Source organism: Puntigrus tetrazona, chromosome 14 (assembly GCF_018831695.1).
Source record: "Puntigrus tetrazona isolate hp1 chromosome 14, ASM1883169v1, whole genome shotgun sequence".
In the NCBI taxonomy this organism is placed as follows: domain Eukaryota; kingdom Metazoa; phylum Chordata; class Actinopteri; order Cypriniformes; family Cyprinidae; genus Puntigrus; species Puntigrus tetrazona.
Window position 1 is genome coordinate 3,257,920 of NC_056712.1, and position 16,856 is coordinate 3,274,775.

The following is a 16,856-nucleotide window of genomic DNA, read 5'->3' on the forward strand; positions in this document are numbered from 1 at the left end:
TTCAATGCAGAATAAAGATTTTCAGTGTGTTTCTACTATTAGACACAAAAAGTCATTTCAGGGCTCAAAAAGCTCAATTTGCTTAGTTTTTGGCTTCTATGGTCAGAAATGCTCTTTTAGTAATTCTAAGCAAACCAACTCAAAACAAGCCCAGATATGCTTTAAAACGTTTTTCTCAGTGAGAGAAAGCATTTTGAAGCAGTTTCAATGCAGAATAAAGATTTTCAGTGTGTTTCTACTATTAGACACAAAAAGTCATTTCAGGGCTCAAAACGCTCAATTTGCTTAGTTTTTGGCTTCTATGGTCAGAAATGCTGTTTTAGTAATTGTAAGCAAACCAACTCAAAACAAGCCCAGATATGCTTTAAAACGTGTTTCTCAGTGAGAGAAAGCATTTGGAAGCAGTTTCAATGCAGAATAAAGATTTTCAGTGTGTTTCTACTATTAGACACAAAAAGTCATTTCAGGGCTCAAAAGCTCAATTTGCTTAGTTTTTGGCTTCTATGGTCAGAAATGCTGTTTTAGTAATTGTAAGCAAACCAACTAAAAACAAAGCCCAGATATGCTTTAAAACGTGTTTCTCAGTGAGAGAAAGCATTTTGAAGCAGTTTCAATGCAGAATAAAGATTTTCAGTGTGTTTCTACTATTAGACACAAAAAGTCATTTCAGGGCTCAAAAGCTCAATTTGCTTAGTTTTTGGCTTCTATGGTCAGAAATGCTGTTTTAGTAATTCTAAGCAAACCAACTCAAAACAAGCCCAGATATGCTTTAAAACGTGTTTCTCAGTGAAGAAAGCATTTTGAAGCAGTTTCAATGCAGAATAAAGATTTTCAGTGTGTTTCTACTATTAGACACAAAAAGTCATTTCAGGGCTCAAAAGCTCAATTTGCTTAGTTTTTGGCTTCTATGGTCAGAAATGCTGTTTTAGTAATTCTAAGCAAACCAACTCAAAACAAGCCCAGATATGCTTTAAAACGTGTTTCTCAGTGAGAGAAAGCATTTTGAAGCAGTTTCAATGCAGAATAAAGATTTTCAGTGTGTTTCTACTATTAGACACAAAAAGTCATTTCAGGGCTCAAAAGCTCAATTTGCTTAGTTTTTGGCTTCTATGGTCAGAAATGCTCTTTAGTAATTCTAAGCAAAACCAACTCAAAACAAGCCCAGATATGCTTTAAAACGTGTTTCTCAGTGAGAGAAAGCATTTTGAAGCAGTTTCAATGCAGAATAAAGATTTTCAGTGTGTTTCTACTATTAGACACAAAAAGTCATTTCAGGGCTCAAAGAGCTCAATTTGCTTAGTTTTTGGCTTCTATGGTCAGAAATGCTCTATTAGTAATTCTAAGCAAACCAACTCAAAACAAAGCCCAGATATGCTTTAAAACGTGTTTCTCAGTGAGAGAAAGCATTTTGAAGCAGTTTCAATGCAGAATAAAGATTTTCAGTGTGTTTCTACTATTAGACACAAAAAGTCATTTCAGGGCTCAAAAAGCTCAATTTGCTTAGTTTTTGGCTTCTATGGTCAGAAATGCTGTTTTAGTAATTCTAAGCAAACCAACTCAAAACAAGCCCAGATATGCTTTAAAACGTGTTTCTCAGTGAGAGAAAGCATTTTGAAGCAGTTTCAATGCAGAATAAAGATTTTCAGTGTGTTTCTACTATTAGACACAAAAAGTCATTTCAGGGCTCAAAAAGCTCAATTTGCTTAGTTCCTCTTCAGGAACTCGAGCTGCGTCACAAACGCTTTGGGAACGCCTTCAGCGTGCGCCGTTCTGAACCACGTGTAAAGTCTGTCCAATGGAGGGGAGCGACGTCATGGACGAGATGACGTCGCCGACCAGGAAGTATAAAGTGACGCTCTGCGATGCCGGCACCAGCTTTCTGCGTTCAGTAAGCGCTACGTGTTATTGTTTGTCTATTTGCTGTCTGTTTGTCTAGCTTAAAAGAAATATTATGGCTGATGATCAGAGTGTAAAGAGGAAATCTAAGGCGAAACACGCTGGTGTTCCGTCGCGTTTCAAGCGGTGTGCTGATCCCTGCCCTCGTTATATCACGGGTGGGGACACACACAGCTTGTGCGTGGCGTGCCTGGGAGCGGAGCACGGCGCCAGCCCTCGAGGGGACTGATTGTCCGCATTGTTTGCAGCTACCGCTGCGAACACTCCGCCTCCCGGAGGTCTCTCTTTCACGAGGAGACTTCACCAGCGCCCCAGGGGTGCGGGACCCGCTTCCGCCGAGGCGGAGCGATTTAACGCACGCCTGGGGATCGCAACTCGATCTGGCGGAGGAGATGGAGACGGGCTCGCCCCTTTCTCCATCGGAGTCCGCCAGATCGGGCGCCAATCCCGTGGGTCCAAGCCCGCACTCTCGCTTCTTCGCCACGGGGAGACGCCCACTCGCGCCACTCTTCCTCCGAGGAGGTTGATGTTGACGTGGTGGACGATGCGCCATTGCACACGCCACAATATGAGGAGCTCTTAGAGGTGGTAACTCGTGCGGTTGCCAAATTAAACATCGATTGGCCCGCCGAGCGATACGCTGAGCCTCAGAAATCTAAATTGGATGAAAGGTTTCTGAGAGCGAAGCAGCCACCTCTGAGACGGAGCCTTCCATTCTTCCCAGACCTCCACAGTGAGCTGTCGAGGTCCTGGGAAGGCCGACTCGCTCGTGTTTTCTCCCCACCGCTGCTAGTCATTACGGTAATGTGGCGGGAGTCGCGGAGTGCGGCTATAAGGCGATGCCCCGGGTAGAGCAGTCTCTGGCTACCTATCTGTCCCCCGGTGCGGCATCGTCTTTGAAGGCTCCGACCTTACCATCAAGGCCGCTGAGAACAACGTCGGCTTTGATGGCTAAGGGGTACGCGGCAGCAGGATTGGCTGGGGCTTGCATGCACACTATGGCGGTGTTGCAGGCATACCAAGCCGACCTGCTGAAAGAGATTGATGAGGGAGAGGGGGTCAGGTCCGATGACATCGCAGAACTGCGTCGGACGGCTGACCTCTGCCTCCGCGTCACTAAGGAGACCGCCCGTGCTGTAGGGCGGTCTATGTCATCCCTTGTGGCCGCGGAGAGGCATCTCTGGCTGACCCTGTCCGACATGAAAGAGCGGGACAGGGTCTGCCTATTGACGCCCCTGCAGCCTTCTGGCCTATTCGGCGACTCCGTTAATGAGGTCGTCGATAGGTACCAGGAGGCCCGTAAACAGGCGGCGGCGTTCAAGAGTTTCCTCCCACGTCGATCTCAGGGGGCATCGGGACGAGAGATGCCCCCACCGCGTGCCAGCTCCTCATATAGGCATGTGCAAAACAGAGCGTCGCTCTCGCTCCCCTAAAAACAGCAGGGGCGGCGGCGCTCTGGGCCGGGGCTTCCGGTCCTAAAGACCTGAGGGCCTTTTGGACAGGAAGTCCACGGCCAAGAAGCCCTGATATGAGTGGCTCAGGGCTTCTGAGGGCTGCCCCTCCTGGGGAGGATCAGTTTATGCCGGGTCAGACGGCACCCGTTCCTCCTCAGGGCCCTCAGGAGTAACTCCGCTATCTCTGCCCTCGTGCCAGAGTGCGGAGGCTTCCAGCACGCTTCCCCAGCCGGATTCACACGAGGGCGCGCCACGGCCGGGAACGCGCGCTCCCTGCGGGGTCCCCGTTTACAGCCAGCCCGTTGTCTGCCTGCCGGTCAACCGCTTCAGGCCACCGGGTTACCTGTATCTCACACACCAGAGGTCAGCCTCGAGAGGCTGATTCCTTAGTAGATTATTTAGCAGCGTGGAAACTTCTGCCAAATGTATCTCAATGGGTCATACTAACGATAGAGAAAGGCTATCGAATTCAGTTCGGTTTTCCACCACCGACATTCAGGGGAGTCACACCGACAGTAGTCGGCCCCAGCAGGCTCTGGTGATGGAACAGGAAGTAAGATCCCTGCTCAGGAAGGAGGCCATCGAGGTGGTCCCTCCTCATGCTGTGGAATCTGGGTTTTACAGCCGCTACTTCATTGTTCCAAAGAAGGACGGGGTTGCGTCCTATCCTAGATCTGAGGGTCTTGAACCGCTCAGTCAGCAGACTGAAGTTCAAAATGCTTACCATCAAGCATGTGGTGACTCAAATCAGATCCGAGGACTGGTTTGTCAACATAGATCTGAAAGACGATACTTCCATATATCCATCCTTCCTCAACACAGGAAGTTTCTGAGGTTCGCTTTGGGGCGAGCATACCAATATCGAGTACTTCCGCTCGCCCAGCACTCTCACCCCGCACATTTACGAAGTGTATGGATGCAGCTCTGGCTCCACTGAGACTCCAGGGCATCCGCATACTCAATTATATCGACGATTGGTTGATATTAGCTCAATCAGAGCAGATGGCAGTTCAACATCGAGATGTTGTTCTGTCTCACATGGGGAGCTGGGTTTGAGACTGAACGCCAAGAAGAGTGTATTGCGGCCCCGCTCAGAGGACCACATACCTAGGCGTGGTGTGGGATTCGACCACAATGTGGGCACGCTTGTCTCCTGCCCGTGTGCAGTCAATCCTCATGTCAGTCGAGAGAGTCAGGAAGGCCAGTCATTCACTGTCAAGCAGTATCAGAGACTGTTGGGCCTGATGGCAGCTGCGCCCAACGTGATACCCTTTGGCCTGCTGTACATGAGACCCCTACAGTGGTGGCTCAGGACCAAGGGGTTCTCCCGAGGGGAAACCCACTCCCGCAAAATCAAAGTGTGTCACGCCGTGCAGTTCGGGCCTTAGACTTGTGGAGGAAGCCTTGGTTCCTGAATCAGGGCCCAAGGTTAGAGCTCTATGTCGCCGGACCTCCTTGCGACAGATGCATCCCTAACCGGTTGGGGCGCAGTATTGAACGGGCGCCCGCCCACGGTCTGTGGAGCGATCACCACCAGGGGTGGCATATCAATCTGCTAGAGATGTTAGCGGTATTTCGTGCTTTGAAGCACTTTCTCCCAGACCTGAGAGGTCACCATGTGTTGGTGCACACCGACAACACAGCGGTGGTCTCTTACATCAACCACCAGGGAGGTCTGCGTCGCGCTCCTTGAACAAGCTGGCGCACCAGATCCTTGTGTGGTCCCAGGACAAAATCTGCTCGCTGAGAGCGATCTACACATCCCTGGGCATCTCAATACGGAGCCGACACCCTGTCGAGACAGGGGTTGAGGCCGGGAATGGATGCTTCACCCCGACGTGGTGAAGCAGATCTGGTCGAGATTTACCAGGCAGAGGTGGACCTCTTTGCTTCTCGAGGAATGCACAATGTCCCCTCTGGTTCTCTCTAGTTCATCCAGCTCCCTGGGACTGGATGCCATGTCACAGGCGTGGCCAAGGCGTCGCCTGTACGCATTTCCCCGATTGCCCTGCTCCCCGGGTTCTGGCGAGAGTGCGCCAGGACGGAGTCAGACTACTGTTGGTAGCCCCGTTCTGGCCGGGCCGAGTATGGTTTGCGGACCTCATCGGCCTAGTAGACGGTCATCCGTGGGAGATCCCCTGAGGCCGGATCTATTTCTCTCAGGCGGGGGAACAATAGTTCACCTCGCCCGGAGTTGTTGAAGCTGTGGGTGTGGCCCTGAGGGGGCTCAACTCATAGCCTCTGGTCTTTCAGCTGAGGTTGTTGAGACCATCCTCCAATCCAGAGCTCCTCTACGAGGAGCGTGTATGCCAGGAGGTGGGAAATGTTCACTTCCTGGTGTGGAGATCGCCACTTAAACCCAGTTAACTGCCCAGTAGGTTCAGTGCTGGAGTTCCTTCAGGCGAGATTCTCCACCGGGTTATCCCACTCCACCCTAAAGGTCTACGTGGCAGCTATATCTGCATATCATGACCCTATTGGTGGCCACTCAGTGGGTAAACACCCATTAGTTACACGATTCCTCCACGGTGTGCTGAGGCTGAGACCTCCAGTGCGGACCAGAATTCCCCTGGGATTTGGTTGTGGTGTTAGAGGCTCTGTGTAAGGCACCCTTCGAGCCCTCAAGAGGTTCCTTACCGGTCTTATCTTTTAAGACAGCATTTCTCCTCGCCATCACCTCTCTGCGGAGGGTGGGAGATCTGCAGGCCCTCTCAGTGGCTCCCTACTCACCTGGACTTTGCCCCAGGCATGTCCAAGGCTTTTTATACCCACGAGTGGGTTATACACCTAAAGTGCCTCTGTTACACCACAGCCGATCAGACTGCAGGCCTTCTGTCCTCCCCTTCCAGGATCCAGACCAGCGGAAGTTCAACTGCATGTGTCCAGTGCGAGCACTGGACACTTATGTGCGCAGGACTGCGTCTCTCGCGGAGGTCGGACCAATTACTTATTTGTTTTGGTCCGACAAATAGGGGGTGGCGCTGCCGCTAAGCGGACTGTTAGCAGGTGGATAGTTGAGGCTATCCACCTGGCCTATGAAGCCTCTGCACTCCCATGCCCTCTCGGGTCAGAGCGCACTCTACAAGGGGTATGGCGGCCTCTAAGGCTTATCTTAGCGGTGTCCCCTCGGGGACATCTGCAACGCTGCGGGTGGTCCACGCTCCACTTTTGCCCGGTTTTACAACTTGGACATGAGGGCTGCTCCTGGCTCCTCTGTCCTTTCCTGATGGGTGGTCTGAGGACCCCTTTTCAGGCAGGGCCTTGGAATTATGGCGGCGTGGGCATCTCGCTCCCAAAGCGCTTTGTGACGCAGCTCGAGTTCCTGAAGAGGAACGCCTCAGGTTACGAATGTAACCATGGTTCCTCTAGGAACGAGACGCCGCGCCCCGATGCCATACTTCCCGCACCCCGCCGCGCTTACTTCACTACGAGGCTGGTGCCGCATCGCAGAGCGCCACTTTATACTTCCTGGTCGGCGACGTCATCTCGCCCATGACGACGCTCCCCTCCATTGGACAGACTTTACACGTGGTTCAGAACGGCGCACGCTGAAGGCGTTCCCAAAGCGTTTGTGACGCAGCGTCTCGTTCCCTAGAGGAACCATGGTTACATTCGTAACCTGAGACGTTTTTGGCTTCTATGGTCAGAAATGCTGTTTTAGTAATTCTAAGCAAACCAACTAAAAACAAAGCCCAGATATGCTTTAAAACGTGTTTCTCAGTGAGAGAAAGCATTTTGAAGCAGTTTCAATGCAGAATAAAGATTTTCAGTGTGTTTCTACTATTAGACACAAAAAGTCATTTCAGGGCTCAAAAAGCTCAATTTGCTTAGTTTTTGGCTTCTATGGTCAGAAATGCTGTTTTAGTAATTCTAAGCAAACCAACTCAAAACAAGCCCAGATATGCTTTAAAACGTGTTTCTCAGTGAGAGAAAGCATTTTGAAGCAGTTTCAATGCAGAATAAAGATTTTCAGTGTGTTTTTCTACTATTAGACACAAAAGTCATTTCAGGGCTCAAAAGCTCAATTTGCTTAGTTTTTGGCTTCTATGGTCAGAAATGCTGTTTTAGTAATTCTAAGCAAACCAACTCAAAACAAGCCCAGATACGCTTTAAAACGTGTTTCTCAGTGAGAGAAAGCATTTTGAAGCAGTTTCAATGCAGAATAAAGATTTTCAGTGTGTTTCTACTATTAGACACAAAAGTCATTTCAGGGCTCAAAAGCTCAATTTGCTTAGTTTTTGGCTTCTATGGTCAGAAATGCTGTTTTAGTAATTCTAAGCAAACCAACTCAAAACAAGTCAGATATGCTTTAAAACGTGTTTCTCAGTGAGAGAAAGCATTTTGAAGCAGTTTCAATGCAGAATAAAGATTTTCAGTGTGTTTCTACTATTAGACACAAAAAGTCATTTCAGGGCTCAAAAAGCTCAATTTGCTTAGTTTTTGGCTTCTATGGTCAGAAATGCTCTATTAGTAATTCTAAGCAAACCAACTCAAAAACAAGCCCAGATATGCTTTAAAACGTGTTTCTCAGTGAGAAAGCATTTTGAAGCAGTTTCAATGCAGAATAAAGATTTTCAGTGTGTTTCTACTATTAGACACAAAAGTCATTTCAGGGCTCAAAAAGCTCAATTTGCTTAGTTTTTGGCTTCTATGGTCAGAAATGCTGTTTTAGTAATTCAAAGCAAACCAATTCAAAACAAGCCAAGATATGCTTTAAAACGTGTTTCTCAGTGAGAGAAAGCATTTTGAAGCAGTTTCAATGCAGAATAAAGATTTTCAGTGTGTTTCTACTATTAGACTCAAAAAGTCATTTCAGGGCTCAAAAAGCTCAATTTGCTTAGTTTTTGGCTTCTATGGTCAGAAATGCTGTTTTAGTAATTGTAAGCAAACCAACTAAAAACAAAGCCCAGATATGCTTTAAAACGTGTTTCTCAGTGAGAGAAAGCATTTTGAAGCAGTTTCAATGCAGAATAAAGATTTTCAGTGTGTTTCTACTATTAGACACAAAAAGTCATTTCAGGGCTCAAAAAGCTCAATTTGCTTAGTTTTGGCTTCTATGGTCAGAAATGCTGTTTTAGTAATTCTAAGCAAACCAACTCAAAACAAAGCCCAGATATGCTTTAAAACGTGTTTCTCAGTGAGAGAAAGCATTTTGAAGCAGTTTCAATGCAGAATAAAGATTTTCAGTGTGTTTCTACTATTAGACACAAAAAGTCATTTCAGGGCTCAAAAAGCTCAATTTGCTTAGTTTTTGGCTTCTATGGTCAGAAATGCTGTTTTAGTAATTCTAAGCAAACCAACTCAAAACAAAGCCCAGATATGCTTTAAAACGTGTTTCTCAGTGAGAGAAAGCATTTTGAAGCAGTTTCAATGCAGAATAAAGATTTTCAGTGTGTTTCTACTATTAGACACAAAAAGTCATTTCAGGGCTCAAAAAGCTCAATTTGCTAAGTTTTTGGCTTCTATGGTCAGAAATGCTGTTTTAGTAATTCTAAGCAAACCAACTCAAAACAAGCCCAGATATGCTTTAAAACGTGTTTCTCAGTGAGAGAAAGCATTTTGAAGCAGTTTCAATGCAGAATAAAGATTTTCAGTGTGTTTCTACTATTAGACACAAAAAGTCATTTCAGGGCTCAAAAAGCTCAATTTGCTTAGTTTTTGGCTTCTATGGTCAGAAATGCTGTTTTAGTAATTCTAAGCAAACCAACTCAAAACAAGCCCAGATATGCTTTAAAACGTGTTTCTCAGTGAGAGAAAGCATTTTGAAGCAGTTTCAATGCAGAATAAAGATTTTCAGTGTGTTTCTACTATTAGACACAAAAAGTCATTTCAGGGCTCAAAAAAGCTCAATTTGCTTAGTTTTTGGCTTCTATGGTCAGAAATGCTGTTTTAGTAATTCTAAGCAAACCAACTCAAAACAAGCCCAGATATGCTTTAAAACGTGTTTCTCAGTGAGAGAAAGCATTTTGAAGCAGTTTCAATGCAGAATAAAGATTTTCAGTGTGTTTCTACTATTAGACACAAAAAGTCATTTCAGGGCTCAAAAGCTCAATTTGCTTAGTTTTTGGCTTCTATGGTCAGAAATGCTGTTTTAGTAATTCTAAGCAAACCAACTCAAAACAAGCCCAGATATGCTTTAAAACGTGTTTCTCAGTGAGAGAAAGCATTTTGAAGCAGTTTCAATGCAGAATAAAGATTTTCAGTGTGTTTCTACTATTAGACACAAAAAGTCATTTCAGGGCTCAAAAAGCTCAATTTGCTTAGTTTTTGGCTTCTATGGTCAGAAATGCTGTTTTAGTAATTGTAAGCAAACCAACTCAAAACAAGCCCAGATATGCTTTAAAACGTGTTTCTCAGTGAGAGAAAGCATTTTGAAGCAGTTTCAATGCAGAATAAAGATTTTCAGTGTGTTTCTACTATTAGACACAAAAAGTCATTTCAGGGCTCAAAAGCTCAATTTGCTTAGTTTTTGGCTTCTATGGTCAGAAATGCTGTTTTAGTAATTCTAAGCAAACCAACTCAAAACAAGCCCAGATATGCTTTAAAACGTGTTTCTCAGTGAGAGAAAGCATTTTGAAGCAGTTTCAATGCAGAATAAAGATTTTCAGTGTGTTTCTACTATTAGACACAAAAGTCATTTCAGGGCTCAAAAGCTCAATTTGCTTAGTTTTTGGCTTTCTATGGTCAGAAATGCTGTTTTAGTAATTCTAAGCAAACCAACTCAAAACAAGCCCAGATATGCTTTAAAACGTGTTTCTCAGTGAGAGAAAGCATTTTGAAGCAGTTTCAATGCAGAATAAAGATTTTCAGTGTGTTTCTACTATTAGACACAAAAAGTCATTTCAGGGCTCAAAAGCTCAATTTGCTTAGTTTTTGGCTTCTATGGTCAGAAATGCTGTTTTAGTAATTCTAAGCAAACCAACTCAAAACAAAGCCCAGATATGCTTTAAAACGTGTTTCTCAGTGAGAGAAAGCATTTTGAAGCAGTTTCAATGCAGAATAAAGATTTTCAGTGTGTTTCTACTATTAGACACAAAAAGTCATTTCAGGGCTCAAAAGCTCAATTTGCTTAGTTTTTGGCTTCTATGGTCAGAAATGCTGTTTTAGTAATTCTAAGCAAACCAACTCAAAACAAGCCCAGATATGCTTTAAAACGTGTTTCTCAGTGAGAGAAAGCATTTTGAAGCAGTTTCAATGCAGAATAAAGATTTTCAGTTTGTTTCTACTATTAGACACAAAAAGTCATTTCAGGGCTCAAAAGCTCAATTTGCTTAGTTTTTGGCTTCTATGGTCAGAAATGCTGTTTTAGTAATTCTAAGCAAACCAACTCAAAACAAGCCCAGATATGCTTTAAAACGTGTTTCTCAGTGAGAGAAAGCATTTTGAAGCTGTTTCAATGCAGAAAAAAGATTTTCAGTGTGTTTCTACTATTAGACACAAAAAGTCATTTTCAGGGCTCAAAAAGCTCAATTTGCTTAGTTTTTGGCTTCTATGGTCAGAAATGCTGTTTTAGTAATTGTAAGCAAACCAACTCAAAACAAAGCCCAGATATGCTTTAAAACGTGTTTCTCAGTGAGAGAAAGCATTTTGAAGCAGTTTCAATGCAGAATAAAGATTTTCAGTGTGTTTCTACTATTAGACACAAAAAGTCATTTCAGGGCTCAAAAAGCTCAATTTGCTTAGTTTTTGGCTTCTATGGTCAGAAATGCTGTTTTAGTAATTCTAAGCAAACCAACTCAAAACAAGCCCAGATATGCTTTAAAACGTGTTTCTCAGTGAGAGAAAGCATTTTGAAGCAGTTTCAATGCAGAATAAAGATTTTCAGTGTGTTTCTACTATTAGACACAAAAGTCATTTCAGGGCTCAAAAAGCTCAATTTGCTTAGTTTTTGGCTTCTATGGTCAGAAATGCTGTTTTAGTAATTCTAAGCAAACCAACTCAAAACAAGCCCAGATATGCTTTAAAACGTGTTTCTCAGTGAGAGAAAGCATTTTGAAGCAGTTTCAATGCAGAATAAAGATTTTCAGTGTGTTTCTACTATTAGACACAAAAAGTCATTTCAGGGCTCAAAAGCTCAATTTGCTTAGTTTTTGGCTTCTATGGTCAGAAATGCTGTTTTAGTAATTCTAAGCAAACCAACTCAAAACAAAGCCCAGATATGCTTTAAAACGTGTTTCTCAGTGAGAGAAAGCATTTTGAAGCAGTTTCAATGCAGAATAAAGATTTTCAGTGTGTTTCTACTATTAGACACAAAAAGTCATTTCAGGGCTCAAAAGCTCAATTTGCTTAGTTTTTGGCTTCTATGGTCAGAAATGCTGTTTTAGTAATTCTAAGCAAACCAACTCAAAACAAGCCCAGATATGCTTTAAAACGTGTTTCTCAGTGAGAGAAAGCATTTTGAAGCAGTTTCAATGCAGAATAAAGATTTTCAGTGTGTTTCTACTATTAGACACAAAAAGTCATTTCAGGGCTCAAAAGCTCAATTTGCTTAGTTTTTGGCTTCTATGGTCAGAAATGCTGTTTTAGTAATTCTAAGCAAACCAACTCAAAACAAGCCCAGATATGCTTTAAAACGTGTTTCTCAGTGAGAGAAAGCATTTTGAAGCAGTTTCAATGCAGAATAAAGATTTTCAGTGTGTTTCTACTATTAGACACAAAAAGTCATTTCAGGGCTCAAAAGCTCAATTTGCTTAGTTTTTGGCTTCTATGGTCAGAAATGCTGTTTTAGTAATTCTAAGCAAACCAACTCAAAACAAGCCCAGATATGCTTTAAAACGTGTTTCTCAGTGAGAGAAAGCATTTTGAAGCAGTTTCAATGCAGAATAAAGATTTTCAGTGTGTTTCTACTATTAGACACAAAAAGTCATTTCAGGGCTCAAAAGCTCAATTTGCTTAGTTTTTGGCTTCTATGGTCAGAAATGCTGTTTTAGTAATTCTAAGCAAACCAACTCAAAACAAAGCCCAGATATGCTTTAAAACGTGTTTCTCAGTGAGAGAAAGCATTTTGAAGCAGTTTCAATGCAGAATAAAGATTTTCAGTGTGTTTCTACTATTAGACACAAAAAGTCATTTCAGGGCTCAAAAGCTCAATTTGCTTAGTTTTTGGCTTCTATGGTCAGAAATGCTGTTTTAGTAATTCTAAGCAAACCAACTCAAAACAAGCCCAGATATGCTTTAAAACGTGTTTCTCAGTGAGAGAAAGCATTTTGAAGCAGTTTCAATGCAGAATAAAGATTTTCAGTGTGTTTCTACTATTAGACACAAAAAGTCATTTCAGGGCTCAAAAGCTCAATTTGCTTAGTTTTTGGCTTCTATGGTCAGAAATGCTGTTTTAGTAATTCTAAGCAAACCAACTCAAAACAAGCCCAGATATGCTTTTAAAACGTGTTTTCAGTGAGAGAAAGCATTTTGAAGCAGTTTCAATGCAGAATAAAGATTTTCAGTGTGTTTCTACTATTAGACACAAAAAGTCATTTCAGGGCTCAAAAGCTCAATTTGCTTAGTTTTTGGCTTCTATGGTCAGAAATGCTGTTTTAGTAATTCTAAGCAAACCAACTAAAAACAAGCCCAGATATGCTTTAAAACGTGTTTTCAGTGAGAGAAAGCATTTTGAAGCAGTTTCAATGCAGAATAAAGATTTTCAGTGTGTTTCTACTATTAGACACAAAAAGTCATTTCAGGGCTCAAAAAGCTCAGTTTGCTTAGTTTTTGGCTTCTATGGTCAGAAATGCTGTTTTAGTAATTCTAAGCAAACCAACTCAAAAAAACAAGCCCAGATATGCTTTAAAACGTGTTTCTCAGTGAGAGAAAGCATTTTGAAGCAGTTTCAATGCAGAATAAAGATTTTCAGTGTGTTTCTACTATTAGACACAAAAAGTCATTTCAGGGCTCAAAAAGCTCAATTTGCTTAGTTTTTGGCTTCTATGGTCAGAAATGCTGTTTTAGTAATTCTAAGCAAACCAACTCAAAACAAGCCCAGATATGCTTTAAAACGTGTTTCTCAGTGAGAGAAAGCATTTTGAAGCAGTTTCAATGCAGAATAAAGATTTTCAGTGTGTTTCTACTATTAGACACAAAAAGTCATTTCAGGGCTCAAAAGCTCAATTTGCTTAGTTTTTGGCTTCTATGGTCAGAAATGCTGTTTTAGTAATTGTAAGCAAACCAACTAAAAACAAAGCCCAGATATGCTTTAAAACGTGTTTTCAGTGAGAGAAAGCATTTTGAAGCAGTTTCAATGCAGAATAAAGATTTTCAGTGTGTTTCTACTATTAGACACAAAAAGTCATTTCAGGGCTCAAAAGCTCAATTTGCTTAGTTTTTGGCTTCTATGGTCAGAAATGCTGTTTTAGTAATTCTAAGCAAACCAACTCAAAACAAGCCCAGATATGCTTTAAAACGTGTTTCTCAGTGAGAGAAAGCATTTTGAAGCAGTTTCAATGCAGAATAAAGATTTTCAGTGTGTTTCTACTATTAGACACAAAAAGTCATTTCAGGGCTCAAAAAGCTCAATTTGCTTAGTTTTTGGCTTCTATGGTCAGAAATGCTGTTTTAGTAATTCTAAGCAAACCAACTCAAAACAAGCCCAGATATGCTTTAAAACGTGTTTCTCAGTGAGAGAAAGCATTTTGAAGCAGTTTCAATGCAGAATAAAGATTTTCAGTGTGTTTCTACTATTAGACACAAAAAGTCATTTCAGGGCTCAAAAGCTCAATTTGCTTAGTTTTTGGCTTCTATGGTCAGAAATGCTGTTTTAGTAATTCTAAGCAAACCAACTCAAAACAAGCCCAGATATGCTTTAAAACGTGTTTCTCAGTGAGAGAAAGCATTTTGAAGCAGTTTCAATGCAGAATAAAGATTTTCAGTGTGTTTCTACTATTAGACACAAAAAGTCATTTCAGGGCTCAAAAGCTCAATTTGCTTAGTTTTTGGCTTCTATGGTCAGAAATGCTGTTTTAGTAATTGTAAGCAAACCAACTAAAAACAAAGCCCAGATATGCTTTAAAACGTGTTTCTCAGTGAGAGAAAGCATTTTGAAGCAGTTTCAATGCAGAATAAAGATTTTCAGTGTGTTTCTACTATTAGACACAAAAAGTCATTTCAGGGCTCAAAAGCTCAATTTGCTTAGTTTTTGGCTTCTATGGTCAGAAATGCTCTTTTAGTAATTCTAAGCAAACCAACTCAAAACAAGCCCAGATATGCTTTAAAACGTGTTTCTCAGTGAGAGAAAGCATTTTGAAGCAGTTTCAATGCAGAATAAAGATTTTCAGTGTGTTTCTACTATTAGACACAAAAAGTCATTTCAGGGCTCAAAAAGCTCAGTTTGCTTAGTTTTTGGCTTCTATGGTCAGAAATGCTGTTTTAGTAATTCTAAGCAAACCAACTCAAAACAAGCCCAGATATGCTTTAAAACGTGTTTCTCAGTGAGAGAAAGCATTTTGAAGCAGTTTCAATGCAGAATAAAGATTTTCAGTGTGTTTCTACTATTAGACACAAAAAGTCATTTCAGGGCTCAAAAAGCTCAATTTGCTTAGTTTTTGGCTTCTATGGTCAGAAATGCTGTTTTAGTAATTCTAAGCAAACCAACTCAAAACAAAGCCCAGATATGCTTTAAAACGTGTTTCTCAGTGAGAGAAAGCATTTTGAAGCAGTTTCAATGCAGAATAAAGATTTTCAGTGTGTTTCTACTATTAGACACAAAAAGTCATTTCAGGGCTCAAAAAGCTCAATTTGCTTAGTTTTTGGCTTCTATGGTCAGAAATGCTGTTTTAGTAATTCTAAGCAAACCAACTCAAAAACAAGCCCAGATATGCTTTAAAACGTGTTTCTCAGTGAGAGAAAGCATTTTGAAGCAGTTTCAATGCAGAATAAAGATTTTCAGTGTGTTTCTACTATTAGACACAAAAAGTCATTTCAGGGCTCAAAAGCTCAATTTGCTTAGTTTTTGGCTTCTATGGTCAGAAATTCTCTTTTAGTAATTCTAAGCAAACCAACTCAAAACAAAGCCCAGATATGCTTTAAAACGTGTTTCTCAGTGAGAGAAAGCATTTTGAAGCTGTTTCAATGCAGAATAAAGATTTTCAGTGTGTTTCTACTATTAGACACAAAAGTCATTTCAGGGCTCAAAAGCTCAATTTGCTTAGTTTTTGGCTTCTATGGTCAGAAATGCTGTTTTAGTAATTCTAAGCAAACCAACTCAAAACAAGCCCAGATATGCTTTAAAACGTGTTTCTCAGTGAGAGAAAGCATTTTGAAGCAGTTTCAATGCAGAATAAAGATTTTCAGTGTGTTTCTACTATTAGACACAAAAAGTCATTTCAGGGCTCAAAAGCTCAATTTGCTTAGTTTTTGGCTTCTATGGTCAGAAATGCTGTTTTAGTAATTCTAAGCAAACCAACTCAAAACAAGCCCAGATATGCTTTAAAACGTGTTTCTCAGTGAGAGAAAGCATTTTGAAGCAGTTTCAATGCAGAATAAAGATTTTCAGTGTGTTTCTACTATTAGACACAAAAAGTCATTTCAGGGCTCAAAAGCTCAATTTGCTTAGTTTTTGGCTTCTATGGTCAGAAATGCTGTTTTAGTAATTCTAAGCAAACCAACTCAAACAAGCCCAGATATGCTTTAAAACGTGTTTCTCAGTGAGAGAAAGCATTTTGAAGCAGTTTCAATGCAGAATAAAGATTTTCAGTGTGTTTCTACTATTAGACACAAAAAGTCATTTCAGGGCTCAAAAAGCTCAATTTGCTTAGTTTTTGGCTTCTATGGTCAGAAATGCTGTTTTAGTAATTCTAAGCAAACCAACTCAAAACAAGCCCAGATATGCTTTAAAACGTGTTTCTCAGTGAGAGAAAGCATTTTGAAGCTGTTTCAATGCAGAATAAAGATTTTCAGTGTGTTTCTACTATTAGACACAAAAAGTCATTTCAGGGCTCAAAAGCTCAATTTGCTTAGTTTTTGGCTTCTATGGTCAGAAATGCTGTATTAGTAATTCTAAGCAAACCAACTCAAAAAACAAGCCCAGATATGCTTTAAAACGTGTTTCTCAGTGAATGAAAGCATTTTGAAGCAGTTTCAATGCAGAATAAAGATTTTCAGTGTGTTTCTACTATTAGACACAAAAAGTCATTTCAGGGCTCAAAAAGCTCAGTTTGCTTAGTTTTTGGCTTCTATGGTCAGAAATGCTGTTTTAGTAATTCTAAGCAAACCAACTCAAAATAAGCCCAGATATGCTTTAAAACGTGTTTCTCAGTGAGAGAAAGCATTTTGAAGCAGTTTCAATGCAGAATAAAGATTTTCAGTGTGTTTCTACTATTAGACACAAAAAGTCATTTCAGGGCTCAAAAGCTCAATTTGCTTAGTTTTTGGCTTCTATGGTCAGAAATGCTGTTTTAGTAATTCTAAGCAAACCAACTCAAAATAAGCCCAGATATGCTTTAAAACGTGTTTCAGTGAGAGAAAGCATTTTGAAGCTGTTTCAATGCAGAATAAAGATTTTCAGTGTGTTTCTAC